Here is a 15594-nt window from a genome sequence, read left to right on the forward strand (position 1 = left end):
AGAGGAGACGACGACAGGAATAATGCCTTGGCTCGCTGGTAAGCCCTCTCCCTCCTCCCTCGCCAGCCAGACCAGCCTGGAAACGTACGTGGTGGAGACGATGAAGCAAGAAGACTTGGCACACAGCCATATTGTGTGTTCATATCCCCATTACTTGTTGTGTGGTTCATTTTGTGGGCCATAGCCAACAATTAATAAGTGTCACTCAATCTGCCATCATAGTGACTGGAGGTCATCGTTGTCTGTTGTGGCAGTGTCTTTCAGGATGAATGTCTGCTGGAATGCCTTGGTAGTCCATATGGAACAATGACTGGATTGGATGGAAGCCAATTTCCTAATGACTGTGAGCGGCGAGGTAGCCTATCATAGATGTGCCAACAAGCAACCAGGCATCCATAATATAGGCCCAATAAATGAATGTACTTCTCCTTATACAGTATATGTCTTTCAGTCTAACAGTTGGCAAGGTATTTGTTATCTATTTAGATATATTTTGAACAAAGTGCAGAAATCCAGATGAATAAAATGCTGTAATTTAATAAAACACAGTAATTACAACCTAGTGTCATGTTTCACAGTTTACACATGAAGAACGCTCTCCTCGGCGCGCGCACACACACACACACACACACACACACACACACACACACACACACACACACACACACACACACACACACACACACACACACACACACACACACACACACACACACACACACACACGAATATCTCCACAACCCAATCTGCTGAGGCTCCCCTGTCCTGTCAGAGTGGGACTGAGGCAGAGGTTTGATTTATGTGGCACCCCTCACCCCCCACTGTGAATTAGAGACCACGGGTCGAACACTATTTTTCTTTGTGAGCAGGAGCATGCTCGTGGCTAAAACCGGGGCAAACACCGTTTATCATTAGCTCCACGACAGCATTCCTTAGGCGAATTAACCACGCCACCATATCGACTGGCACGGGCCGGGAGTCTGCGCCCCTTCACTTTGATTCATCTCCCAGAATTCCCATTCCAACTCTATCAAAGTAATCTCAGTGAAGACACAGCATTGATCTCTAAACCCACACACACACGCACACGCACACGCACACGCACACACACACACACACACACACACACACACACACACACACACACACACACACACACACACACACACACCAGGTCTGCAGTGTACTTCTTACCTCTTCTTCTAGATGCAGAAATGATCTGGACTTGCATACTACTTAACAGGCCTATGAAGTGATGTTTACCCTTGCACCTTCATGTACTGTAATGCTAGCACCTTACAGTCCATTCACAAACCGATTGCTGCTCACTGCCTTGTGCCTCAGTCTCTCAATAATATCAAATAAGTCTATGTACCAGTGGAGGCTGTTGAGGGGATGACGGCTGATAATAATGTCTGGAATGGAGTAAACGGAATGGCATTAAGTTATTTGATACCATTCAACTGATTCCTCTCCAGTCATTACCACGAGCCCGTCCTCCCCAGTTAAGGAACCACCAACCTCCTGTGGTATGTACTACGTATCCTACTTTAGTAAAATATTGAAAGACACCAACAGCACCTCTGCTTATTGTATCTAAAAGTAGAACGTTAAAAAAACAGAACATTCTAGAAACATTTTATTACAAACAATAAGGAAAAGCAATAACAACTAGAGATTTTAAATGGGAGGTTTTTACAGCAGTGGGGTGATTCTAGTTACAAGGTCAGTCAACTTTAGAGATGTACGGTATATTCATGTTAACTTACTCATCCATGTCATGATTAGAGTGAAACGTATCCCATCAGGTCACCCAGATGTGATTGAACAGGAGTATGACTTCTCTGAAGACTCTGGTGTTACTCCAGGATACAGGAGGTTATTTGACCTGACACAGGGTCACAGTCCCTGTGTCACCCCTTACATAAAACCCTGGGTAGACGGGCTCAGTGAATGTAGAGTGGAATGTGCGCAAGTGGGTCAGTGTGTCAGAGGAGACGCTGTAGAAGGACAGAGTGCCGGCCGGCCAGTCCAGATACACTCCTGCTCAGTTGGAGCGGGACGAGGGGACAGGTATGTCAGTTCTCTTATAATTGTGCCTGGCAGAGTAGCTGTCATAAAAGCTGTTCAGATTCCAGGACTTGTCATTGGCTCCAAGCCGACTGTTAGGACCCTTTCCTCTCCTGCTGATTCCTTTATATGTCACTGCTATACAAGCCCTCCCACTCAACTCTACCTCCCAGTAACAGCACCCAGTCAGACCCTCTCTACACAGCACCTGTTCATAGTCCTCAAATCTCTCTGGGTGATCAGAATACAGCTGCTCCTTCCAGGTCCATTCCACCTTCCTTTTCTCCTCAGACAGAGAGAGGGTTCTGTGTGCTGTGTTTGGGTCCAGTGTGAGATCACAGGCATCTAAATGGGGAGACCAGGTTTGAAATATACTGTATTTGGGAAAAAAACACTTGGAAAGTATGTATTTGAACATGCACAGTATTTACACAAAAATTTAAATACTCCCATGCATTTTACTCTGTTTGGTATTTGAAATAATGTATCCTGGAATAAAAAATTAAAAAAATACTTTAAAGTACTTCCAATAGAAGTAGTTGATTAGGGCCACATTATTTGTGAAAATACACAGAAAATAAGCATTTAAATAACACATAATCGAACACATGTATTTAAACCCAGGTCCAACACACGTCCATGCATTAAACAAAAAAAAACATTTTTGGGGCCCTGATTTTAACCTGCACCTTCTACCATGGTCCACACTGTAGGAAAAGCAGAGGAACAGACAGTGAATTAGTCTCACACACACTTTACTGTAGACACACAGAGGAAGGAGACATACTGGGGAATACATTGTGTTACACTGAGTACTGATTGATTCAAAACCTCTACATACTTGAGTTTCTCCAGTTTACAGTGTGGATCCTCCCGTATAGCAAAGAGCAGCTTCACTCCTGAGTCTCCTGGGTCATTGTAGCTCAGGTCCAGCTCTCTCAGGTGGGAGGGGTTTGACCTCAGAGCTGAAGCCAGGGCAGCACATCCTTCCTCTGTGACCTGACAGCCTGACAGCCTGCACCATGATTTCACATGAATATCAAAAATGACAGATGCATTTTGCTTCTTCTCTCAAAGTTGATATGGATTAAACTTCAGTCTAAAATGTGATGTTCACATTGACTTTTGGATTATGATAAAGTACTGTACGTAGTACTAAACTATTTCAGACACTTCTAAACCATGTTGCTCACAAGCAACGAGGAAAACTAAAGTATTGCTAAAATAGTTATATTCCTATCAGCATGGCTAAAATATTGCTAAAAAATAATTGCTGAATTAATTATTGGAGAAAATGAAAATGATGTGGATTTAAAAAGTTTGTTTTACAGGACTTTTGTTTTGCAGTATTGAAACTGAAAGTTAATTAAACTGAAATTGGCCTCTAAACACATGTTGATCTAATGAACAATTATTACTTGTTGAACAAGTACAGGAACACTCACTTCAGTGTCACCAGTTTACATTGTGGACTTTGCAGTCCAGCAGAGAGTAGCTTCACTCCTAAATCCTGCAGGTCGTTGCCACTCAGGTCCAGCTCTTCCAAGTGTGAGGAGATGAGAGCTGTGCCCAGCGCTTAACAGCATCGGTTTGAGAGGTTACATTGATTCAGCCTAAATGAGATGTTTAAAAACGACAATTTGAGATTTTACAACATGTTATTTGAGAAGTAGCATAGCAGTAACATAACAGTTAGCATAACAGTTACTCACAGGGCTGTTCTGGAGGCTTTGACTACTGGCAGCATCCTCAAAAGACCCTCCTCTGATCTAAAGTATTTCTTCAGGTCAAACACATCCAGCTCTTCTTCTGAAGACAGCAACACAAACACCAGAGCTCAAAACAGTGCAGGTGACAGTTTGGCTGCTGAGAGACTTCCTGAGCTCAGGTATCTTTGGATCTCCTTCACTAGAGAATGGTCATTCAGCTCACTCAGACAGTGGAACAGATTGATGGTTCTCTCTGGAGAGGGATTCTTCCTGATCTTCATCTTGATGTACTCAACTACTTCCTCACTGGTCTGTGAGCTGCTTCCTGTCTGTGTCAGTAGGCCTTGTAGGAGAGTCTGATTGGACTCCAGTGAGAGGCCCAAAAGGAAACGGAGGAACAGGTCCAGGTGTCCATTCTTACTCTTTGGGGCCTTGTCCACTGCACTCTTGACTAAGTCCATCATAGGTTGGTGTTTCCGAAATTTCCGCAAAAAGGAGTTCTATTGGACCAGTGGGTTTTCATTGCAGTTTATGAATGTGAGAAACACATAAACAGCAGCAAGACACTCCTGGACGCTCAGATGCACAAAGCTGAACACTCTTCTGACTGGTCCTCCCTCCACCTTAAAGATCTCGGTGCACAAACCTGAGTGCACGGATGCTTTTCTGACTCCAATGCCACACTCTGTCAGGTCTTCCTCATAGAATATAAGATATCCCTTCTCCAGCTGATGAAATGCCAGCTCTCCAAGTTTGAGGACTATGTTGTCACTTTCTACGGAGTTCCCTTTAGCTCTTATCCTGTCTGTCTGACAGATCAGGAAGTGTAAGTACGTCTCAGTCAGGGTTTTGGGCAACTTTCCACTCCCTGCTTGATCCAACAGCTTCTCTAGAACAGTGGCTAAAATCCAACAGAACACTGGTATGTGGCACATGATGTGGAGGCTCCTTGATGACTTGTCATGGTTGATGATTCTGCTGGCCAGGGTCTCATCACTCATTTTCTTCCTGAAGTACTCCTCCTTCTGTGGGTCATTGAACCCTTGTACCTCTGTCCACTGGTGGATGTGTTGACGAGGGATCTGATTGGCTGCAGCAGGTCGGGAGGTTATCCAGATGAGATGAGAGGGGAGGAGCTCTCCTGTGATGAGGTTTGTGATCAGTTGGTCCAGCGAGGCTGGCTTTGTGTCGTCTGTCAGAAGCTTACTGTTGAAGTTCAGAGGAAGTCGACTCTCGTCCAGACCATCAAAGATGAACAGAACTTTAGAACCTACCCCCAGGGTCTTCACCGGTCCCATGACAGTGAAGAATTGATGAAGCAGTTCAATCAGACTGTGGTCCTTTTCCCCTATATTAGAATTAATTTGGCAAAAAGGAAGTGGAAAGATGAAATCAATGTCTTGGTACTCCTTTCCTTCTGCCCAGTCGTGAATAAACTTCTGAACGGAGACAGTCTTTCCCACGCCAGCGATGCCCAGTGTAAGCCCTGTTCTGATTGGCTTCTTTTGATCAGGTCGGGGCTTGAAAATGTTGTTGGCTTCAATAGTGGTCTCTCCTGTGGCTGGTGTTCTGGATTCCAGATGTATGACCTCATGCTCATCTCGGACCCCTCCCCAGGCCCCCTCGATCACATGGAGCTCAGTGTAGATCTGGTCTAGGTAGATGGAATCACCTTCCTTTGACGTCCCCTCATATATACAGCCGTACTTATTCTTAAGGTAGGATTTCAGTTTGTCTTGGACTGCAAGAAAAAACAAAGTTACAGTGAGTTTACTTTTTATATTACTGCCATGGTAACGGTATGTGTGTATGTATTGACGTCATTATGACATATTTTGGTCAGGTTGTTTTGTCAAACGTCTTTTTAGCGACCATAAATGATCTGGTTATCTCACCAGATAACCAAAATATGACGTATTTCACACGATGTCTCAATGTCGTTATGAAGGAAGACGTCTTTACGTGGTTGTTACCTGGTTATCTAAGACACTGCATCTCAGTGCTAGAGGCGTCACTACAGACAACCTGGTTCGAATTCAGACTGTATCACAACCGGTCGTGATTGGGAGTCCCATAGGGCGGCACAAAACTGGCCCAGAGTCGTCCGAGTTTGGCCGGTGTAGGCCGTCATTGTAAATAAGAATTTGTTCTTAACTGACTTGCCTAGTTAAATAAAGGTTATATTTAAAACATTATCTGGTATACAGTGCATTCGGAAAGTATTCAGACACTTTCCCTTTTTCCACATTTTGCTACATTACAGCCTTATTTAAAATGTATTAAATTAAACAATTTCCTCAATCTACACACAATAGCTCATACTGACAAAGTCGAAAACAGTTTAGAAATGTTTGCAAATGTATTAAAAATAAAAAACAAAAACCTTACTTAGATAAGTATTCAGCCTCTTTGCTATGAGACAGGAAATGGAGCTCATGTTCATCCTGTTTCCATTGATCATCCTTGATATGTTTCTACAACTTGATTGGAGTCCACCTGTGGTAAATTCAATTGATTGGATAGGATTTGGAACCACCAAGACTCTTCCTAGAGCTGGCCGCCCGGCCAAACTGAACAATCGGGGGAGAAGGGCCTTGGTCAGGGAGGTGACTAAGAACCCGATGGTCACTCTGACAGAGCTCCAGAGTTCCTCTGTGGAGATGGGAGAACCTTCCAGAAGGACAACCATCTCTGCAGCACTCCACCAATCAGGCCTTTACGGTAGAGTGGCTAGACGGAAGCCACTCCTCAGTAAAATGGCACATAACAGCCCGCTTGCAGTTTGACAAAAGGCACCAAAAGGACTCTGACCATGAGAAACAAGATTTTCTGGTCTGATGTAACCAACATTGAACTCTTTGGCCTGAATGCACAGCGTCACGTCTGGAGGAAACCTGGCACCATCCCTATGGTGAAGCATAGCGGTGGCAGAATCATGCTGGGGGGATGTTTTTTCAGAAGCAGGGACTGAGACAATAGTCAGGATCGAGGGAAAGATGAATGGAGAGAAGTACAGAGAGATCCTTGATGAAAACCTGCTCCAGAGCGCACAGGACCTCAGACTAGGGCAAAGGTTCACCTTCCAACAGGACAACAAACCTAAGCACACAGCCAAGACAAAGCAGAAGTGGCTTCGGGACAAGTATCTGAATGTCCTTGAGTGGCCCAGCCAGAGCACAGACTTGAACCCGATCAAACATCTCTGGAGAGACCTGAAAATAGCTGTGTAGCGACGCTCCCCACATAACCTGGCAGAGCTTGAGAGGATCTGCAGAGAAGAATGGGAGAAACTGCCCAAATACAGGTGTGCCAAGCTTGTAGCGTCATACCCAAGAAGACTCGAGGCTGTAATCGCTGCCAAAGGTGCTTCAACAAAGTACTGAGTAAAGGGTCTAAATACTTATGTAAATGTAATATTGACTTTTTTTATTTGTATACATTTGCAAAAAAAAATCTAAAAACCTGTTTTTGCATTGTTATTGCGGGGTATTGCGTGTAGATTGATGAGGGGAAACACAATTGAATCAATTTTAGGATAAGGCTGTAACCTAACAAAATGTTGAAAAAGTCAAGGGGTCTGAATACTTTCCAAATGCACTGTATCACTAGCATATTACACAAGACCCAACAACTTACAGTAGTGATCATTAATTTATTTCTCCCCTTTGTGTGAAGCTCTGCTCTTCATTCTGCTGTCTGGTGAACTGAAGGGAGAGTCAAGGTACAAAGTGTTTCACTGATCCACCTCCTCCCTGTAGGAACCAGTTGGCCCCCAACATTGTCTCACCACTGTAAGCCTAAAAATGTTGTAACAGAGAGAAGAATGTTGGTGAATATGTTTGTACATCAAACAAATAAAATGTATTTATATAGCCCTTCTTACATCAGCTGATATCTCAAAGTGCTGTACAGAAACCCACCCTAAAACCCCAAACAGCAAGCAATGCAGGTGTAGAAGCACGGTGGCTAGGAAAAACTCCCATGAAAGGCCAAAACCTAGGAAGAAACCTAGAGAGGAACCAGGCTATGAGGGGTGGCCAGTCCTCTTCTGGCTGTGCCGGGTGGAGATAACAGAACATGGCCAAGATGTTCAAATGTTCATAAATGACCAGCATGGCCAAATAATAATAATCACAGTAGTTGTCGAGGGTGCAATAGGTCAGCACCTCAGGAGTAAATGTCAGTTGGCTTTTCATAGCCGATCATTGAGAGTATCTCTACCGGTCCTGCTGTCTCTAGAGAGTTGAAAACAGCAGCAGAATTCAAGTGTACACACCCAAATATACTCAAAGTCAGTGGTGGAAAGTACTTAAGTAAAAATACTTTAAAGTACTACTTAAGTAGTTTTTTGCGGTATCTGTACTTTACTACTTATATTGTTTACAACTTTTACTTCACTACATTCCTAAAGAAAATAATGTACTTTTTACTCCTTACATTTTCCCTGACACCCAAAAGTACTAGTTCCATTTTGAATGCTTAGCAGGACAGGAAACTGGTCCAATTCACACACTTATCAAGAGAACATCTCTGGTCATCCCTAATGCCTCCAATTTGGCAGACTCACTAAACACAAATGCTTAGTTTAAATGATGTCTGAGTGTTGAAGTGTGCCCCTAGCTATCCGTAAAACTAGAAAATCATGCTGTCTGGTTTGATTAATATAAGGAATTTTAAATGATTTATACATGTACTTTTAATTTTGATACTTAAGTATATTTTAGAGATTATATTTTAGAGGGTGAGGGCCCTCGGAGTGTGGTGTCAGGAAAATAACCTCACACTCAACGTCAACAAAACAAAGGAGATGATCGTGGACTTCAGGAAACAGCAGAGGGAGCACCCCCCTATCCACATCGACGGGACAGTAGTGGAGAAGGTGGAAAGTTTTAAGTTCCTCTGTGTACACATCACGGACAAACTGAATTGGTCCACCCACACAGACAGCGTTGTGAAGAAGGAGGAACTTCAGGAGGCTGAAGAAATTCTTCAGGAGGCTGAAGAAATTCGGCTTGTCACCAAAAGCACTCACAAACTTCTACAGATGCATATTCGAGAGCATCCTGTCGGGCTGTATCACCGCCTGGTACGGCAACTGCTCCGCCCACAACCGTAAGGCTCTCCAGAGGGTAGTGAGGTCTGCACAACACATCACCGGGGGCAAACTACCTGCCCTCCAGGACACCTACACCACCCGATGTCACAGGAAAGCCATAAAGATCATCAAGGACAACAACCACCCGAGCCACTGCCTGTTCACCCCGCTATCATCCAGAAGGCGAGGTCAGTACAGGTGCATCAAAGCAGGGACCGAGAGACTGAAAAACAGCTTCTATCTCAAGGCCATCAGACTGTTAAACAGCCACCACTAACATTTAGTGGCCGCTGCCAACATACTGACTCAACTCCAGCCACTTTAATAATGGGAATTGATGGAAATTATGTAAAAATGTATCACTAGCCACTTTAAACAATGCCACTTAATATAATGTTTACATACCCTACATTACTCATCTCATATGTATATGTATATACTGTACTGTATATCATCTACTGCATCTTGCCATCTTTATGTAATACATGTATCACTAGCCACTTTAAATTATGCCACTTTATGTTTACATACCCTACATTACTCATCTCATATGTATAGACTGTACACTATACCATCTACTGCATCTTGCCTATGCCGTTCTGTACCATCACTCATTCATATATCTTTATGTACATTTTCTTTATCCCTTTACACTTGTGTGTATAAGGTAGTAGTTGTGGAATTGTTAGGTTAGATTACTTGTTGGTTATTACTGCATTGTCGGAACTAGAAGCACAAGCATTTCGCTACACTCGCATTAACATCTGCTAACCGTGTGTATGTGACAAATAAAATTTGATTTGATTTTGAGATTACTTTTACTTTTGATACTTATTAAGTACATTTTAAACCAAATACTTTTAGACTTTTACTCAAGTAGTATTTTACTGGGTGACTTTCACTTTTACTTCAGTCATTTTCTATTAAGGTATCTTTACTTTTAGTACTTTTTCCACCACTGCTCACAGTTCACAACCCATTTCCTCATGTCCATCCGTAAGCCCTTCCTCTCCACCAAGTACAAGTTAATTAACTACACAAACACTTCATATAGAGCTAACAAACTGGTTTGATAAAAAGTACATTTAAAGAAAATCATTGTGAGGCACTACCTCCTTTTAACAGTGTCTGTACTGATCCACGTCAGACTTAACACATACCATTAAGTCAATGTTCTTACTCAGTCCAGGCGATACTACTCTCTCTTATACTATATAACCCTTACATTCACTCTCTCTGCTCTGTCGTGTGGATTCATTTCTGAAATATTTACTTTATGTCATCTCCGTTTTGAAGATGATATTCTACTCGGTCGTCTCATAATAGATCCTGTGCAACAAATTGTTTTTTTACTCTTAACTTTTCCGGAGGACCTTCACAACACCAGGAAGCCGCAGTGGAGAGAAGAGTTTCTTAAAGGAAAAGTTCAGTATTTTAACATTTGGAAACTAGCAATGGTGGAACATTGTAACAGTTACATTGTAACACAAATGCCTTTGCTATCGACGTACTTCCTGTTTTCACGAGAGCGTAATTCAGCAAACATGGCGGCCTCCAGTGGAAGAACCGTGGGATATTTTCTCTGGAAATTCTGAAATTGCTGCTTCAAGTTTAACACAGTCTCGTCAAATTTAACACGCCAGGTAAAGCGAAGAGTTTAATTCGGCATGTTTTCACGGTAATGTCAATGGGGCTGCACGGGTTGCACTGCAGAGAAGGGCTGAGTCGTCCCTGAAATAGCTCAGCGCTAGTAGCAATGCACTGCCTTGTCAACTAGCTCACATGTAAACTGTCATTGAAGTAAGTCAGCCAGCTAGCTGAGTACGTTAGCTAGTTGACTTTCTAGAAATTGTTCTTCTTGTCTCAACATGCATGCCACAATGGACATAGCTAGCTACATGAACATAGTGGACATACAAGTCGCAATATTTTGGTTGAATAGAACCTTAGTTAACTAAGCCTCCAGAGCTTGTTTACATAGCTAGCTAATGTTATACTACGTTAGTTCAATGTTAGTCCCATTTACTAGTGGATACCTTGCTGTCAAATGCACATCAGTTGGTCTATTTGTCAATGCCAAATCTCACCGTTTCAGACTAATTTAATGCACCTAAAAGACCAGAGCCACCTACAGAGACGGTCTAATGGCCCAGATAACTGACATTCATCTATCCCTGTGAAAACCAAGGCCCTGGGTTATAAAAGCACCAGTTCTATACTCAGTATGTATCCTAACATAAGAACCTCCTCTCTCCCACACCTCAGGTGCTGTCCAGACAGCTATGTGTGAGCGCTGTGCTCCACAGGAAGAACCTGGCTGCAGCGGGCCCAGAGAAGTTCTCGGAGGAGTTCATCAAGAACCAGGTGGAGGAGTTCAACATCGGGAAGAGACATCTAGCCAACATGATGGGAGAGGACCCCGAGACCTTCACTCAGGGGGACATTGATGTAAGAAAGACTGCACTGTATGTCTAACGAGGGGTGTACAACTCCTGTCTTTCGCTAGAGGGATGCAGTGTAAACCCTAGAGGGATGCAGTGTAAACCCTAGAGGGATGCAGTGTAAACCCTAGAGGGATGCAGTGCAAACCCTAGAGGGATGCAGTGCAAACCCTAGAGGGATGCAGTGCAAACCCTAGAGGGATGCAGTGCAAACCCTAGAGGGATGCAGTGCAAACCCTAGAGGGATGCAGTGCAAACCCTAGAGGGATGCAGTGCAAACCCTAGAGGGATGCAGTGCAAACCCTAGAGGGATGCAGTGCAAACCCTAGAGGGATGCAGTGCAAACCCTAGAGGGATGCAGTGCAAACCCTAGAGGGATGCAGTGTAAACCCTAGAGGGATGTAGTGTAATGAAGTTTTTGTCCTTACCCTACAATCAGAGACGGATTTATACCTCACTATGTCTATGGTGTCCCCCCTCAACTCAATTGAGATATGCATTTGGCTTGGCTATGTTTAGAAAGGTGGCACCTTATTTGGAGTAGATCAATCATGCTTTCTTTCTCACAGGAGATGTCACATGTATTTAAGGTGGTTTTCCAGCCATATTAGTTTAATTCCCCAACAGTAGTTGAGAATCATCTCTGGTCTGTCTCTGGTCTGTCTCTGGTCAGCCTCTGGTCAGCCTCTGGTCAGTCTTTGGTCAGCCTCTGGTCTGTCTCTGGTCAGCCTCTGGTCAGTCTCTGGTCAGTCTCTGGTCAGTCTCTGGTCAGTCTCTGGTCAGTCTTTGGTCAGCCTCTGGTCAGCCTCTGGTCAGCCTCTGGTCTGTCTCTGGTCTGTCTCTGGTCTGTCTCTGGTCTGTCTCCGCATGCCATCAGCAGCATCTGGTGTAGCCGATCACACAGACACACTCTAACAGTCACCAGCAGGGGCCAGCACTGTGTAATGTGGTGTGTCCACTGTATTAGCAACGCCTGATACACACACACACACACACACACACACACACACACACACACACACACACACACACACACACACACACACACACACACACACACACACACACACACACACACACACACACACATCCCATGTTTTATTCATTACGAAGGAAGAATGCATTAGCTTCGTTTGCCCCTCTCATTTAGTTTGATTTCCCATGATTCTTCACTTCCCGGCGGTCTCTAACCATCGTTCTATTTAATGAACAGAACTGTTAGCACTTACCAGTGGGCTGTGTAAAACAGTTTGTGGTCATATGCATGTCCTTAAAACACCTAGGTGATGGGGTAAGGAAGTTTAATTGAAAAGAACAGAAAGGGCCGCACACTGAATTTGCCCCCAATTACCACCTTTAATGACAACGTTACGATCCAACACGGATCTTCATCAGGTCAAGTAGACCTCGTTATCCCATCCCCTAATATATCCACATTTTACCCCACATAGTCATTACACATATGACGCATAGTGGGTGTAGATGCTATACAAAACATGGCCATACAAAAAGCTACACTTTATGCATATTCGAATATTCAGAGAGGTACATGTTGGCATCAATAAGGAAATTAATATGTACAATCAGGCCGGGTTGGAAGCTAGACAGCAGTAAGGGAATATTATGTTCAAAACTGTAAACACCCACCTACATTACCATTACGTGCGGGACGTGCAAATCATTACAGAGTGGCCTACTTCATAACAACTTGTGCACCTCTACTATTCTGGTATCCATAAGATGTGCACATATAGTCATTATGAAAATCAACAATAAGACCTGGATCTGATCACACAGACAGACTCAGCAGGGGCCAGCACTGTGTAATGTGCTGTGTCCACTGTATTAGCAACGCCTGATACACACACACACACACACACACACACATCCCATGTTTTATTCATTACTTAAGGAAGAATGCATTAGCTTCGTTTGCCCCACTCATTTAGTTTGATTTCCCATGATTCTTCACTTCCTGGCGGTCTCTAACCTTCATCCTATCTAATGAATAGAGTTGTTAGCAGTGGGCTGTGTAACAGGAAGTGACATGGAGCGTCCCGTCCTCAGATGAGTGGAGGAGAGGGAGAGATGTGGGGAATGGGGGAGACTGGACGGGGAATGAGGGAGACGGGCGAGGGAAATGAGGGAGGCGGGTGAGGGAAATGAGGGAGGCGGGTGAGGGAAATGAGGGAGGCGGGTGAGGGAAATGAGGGAGGGAAATGAGGGAGGCGGGTGAGGGAAATGAGGGAGACGGGAGAGGGAATGGGGGACCACTGGAGGGGGAATTAGGGGAAAAGGAGGGGTAATGGGGACCACTGGAGGGGGAATTATGGGTAATGGGGACCACTGGAGGGGGAGTTAGGGGAAAGGAGGGGTAATGGGGACCACTGGAGGGGAAATTAGGGGTAAGGGGGGCCACTGGACGGGGAATTAGGGGAAATTAGGGGTAATGGGGACCACTGGAGGGGGAATTAGGGGAAAGGAGGGGTAATGGGGACCACTGGAGGGGGAATTAGGGGAAAAGGAGGTGTAATGGGGACCACTGGAGGGGGAATTAGGGGAAAGGAGGGGTAATGGGGACCACTGGAGGGAGCATTAGGGGAAAGGAGGGGTAATGGGGACCACTGGAGGGGGAATTATGGGTAATGGGGACCACTGGAGTGGGAATTAGGGGAAAGGAGTGGTAATGGGGACCACTGGAGGGGGAATTATGGGTAATGGGGACCACTGGAGGGGGAATTAGGGAAAAGGAGGGGTAATGGGGACCACTGGAGGGGGAATTATGGGTAATGGGGACCACTGGAGGGGGAATTAGGGGAAAGGAGGGTAATGGGGACCACTGGAGGGGGAATTATGGGTAATGGGGACCACTGGAGGGGGAATTAGGGGAAAGGAGGGTAATGGGGACCACTGGAGGGGGAATTATGGGTAATGGGGACCACTGGGGGGGGAATTAGGGGAAAGGAGGGTAATGGGGACCACTGGAGGGGGAATTAGGGGAAAGGAGGGGTAATGGGGACCACTGGAGGGGGAATTAGGGGAAAGGAGGGGTAATGGGGACCACTGGAGGGGGAATTAGGGGAAAGGAGGGGTAATGGGGACCACTGGAGGGGGAATTAGGGGAAAGGAGGGGTAATGGGGACCACTGGAGGGGGAATTAGGGGAAAGGAGGGGTAATGGGGACCACTGGAGGGGGAATTAGGGGAAAGGAGGGGTAATGGGGACCACTGGAGGGGGAATTAGGGGTAATGGGGACCACTGGAGGGGGAATTAGGGGAAAGGAGGGGTAATGGGGACCACTGGAGGGGGAATTAGGGGTAATGGGGACCACTGGAGGGGGAATTAGGGGAAAGGAGGGGTAATGGGGGACCACTGGAGGGGGAATTATGGGTAATGGGGACCACTGGAGGGGGAATTATGGGTAATGGGGGACCACTGGAGGGGGAATTATGGGTAATGGGGACCACTGGAGGGGGAATTATGGGTAATGGGGACCACTGGAGGGGGAATTATGGGTAATGGGGACCACTGGAGGGGGAATTAGGGGAGACTTGCGCCTGTGTGTTATTGTTGACTCTGGTTCAGTTGACTCTGGTTCAGTTGACTCTGGTTCAGTTGACTCTGGTTCAGTTGACTCTGGTTCAGTTGACTCTGGTTCAGTTGACTCTGGTTCAGTTGATGTGACATTCCTATTAGTGCAAACAATGCGAGTTTTAGCAGGTGAGATGATAAAAGTGAAACTTAGTTTCTAAATTAGGCACTGTGCAGAAACTATTGTGTAGCAGTACTCTCTAAGTTGTTTTATTGACATCGATGGAGTTTAGACAGAGTGGAGGAATCTAGAGTGCTGTGAACAACACAGTGAAATCTGTGGCAGGGAGAAGGTCTCTCCCTTTCCCCTCTCTCTGTCTCTCCCTAGGGGACTCTGCCATATTGCAGCCTAGGGTATGAAATGAACAGGTGCTGCCTTCATCTGGCACAGTGTTCCACTCTCCTCCTCCCCTGTCTTCTTCTTTTTACCTCCCCCTCACCTGCCTCTCTCTCTTCCCTCCCTCTCTCTCTTTGATTCCCCTCGTCCTGACAGCCCAAAAGGCTGCAGCATGCTCTCTCCTTCTAGCACCTGTTCCCTCTCTTAATTGAGCAGACAGAGTGAAGGAGCAAAATAAGTTAAAGAGGAGGGATGAACATACTGGCTGGAGAAGAGTGGCAGGATGGACACTACCTGTCTGTCCCCCTCTCCTCCCACACACACAAATGCACACCTTCAGACGCGCGCACA

At 45.2% G+C, this 15594-nt stretch overlaps 1 long non-coding RNA gene and 1 pseudogene across 4 annotated transcripts; one reads left to right on the forward strand and one right to left on the reverse strand.

The window, feature by feature from the left end:
- Nucleotides 1-1621: 1621 nt before the first annotated feature.
- On the reverse strand, nt 1622-10341 carry LOC120033341. 4 transcript variants are annotated; one of them, XR_005473944.1, is made up of 6 exons: nt 10148-10341; nt 7416-7576; nt 3783-5520; nt 3516-3683; nt 2912-3085; nt 1622-2777 (listed from the first exon to the last, which is right to left on the reverse strand). It is a non-coding gene; the product is annotated as an uncharacterized LOC120033341 (long non-coding RNA). The 4 variants fall into 4 exon arrangements; XR_005473942.1 differs by having other exon boundaries at nt 10035-10341; XR_005473943.1 differs by having other exon boundaries at nt 9987-10341.
- Nucleotides 10342-10418: 77 nt separating this feature from the next.
- LOC120033250 overlaps nt 10419-15594 on the forward strand; it is a 28340-nt pseudogene continuing 23164 nt past the window's right edge.

Source organism: Salvelinus namaycush, chromosome 40 (genome assembly GCF_016432855.1).
Source record: "Salvelinus namaycush isolate Seneca chromosome 40, SaNama_1.0, whole genome shotgun sequence".
Classification (NCBI taxonomy): domain Eukaryota; kingdom Metazoa; phylum Chordata; class Actinopteri; order Salmoniformes; family Salmonidae; genus Salvelinus; species Salvelinus namaycush.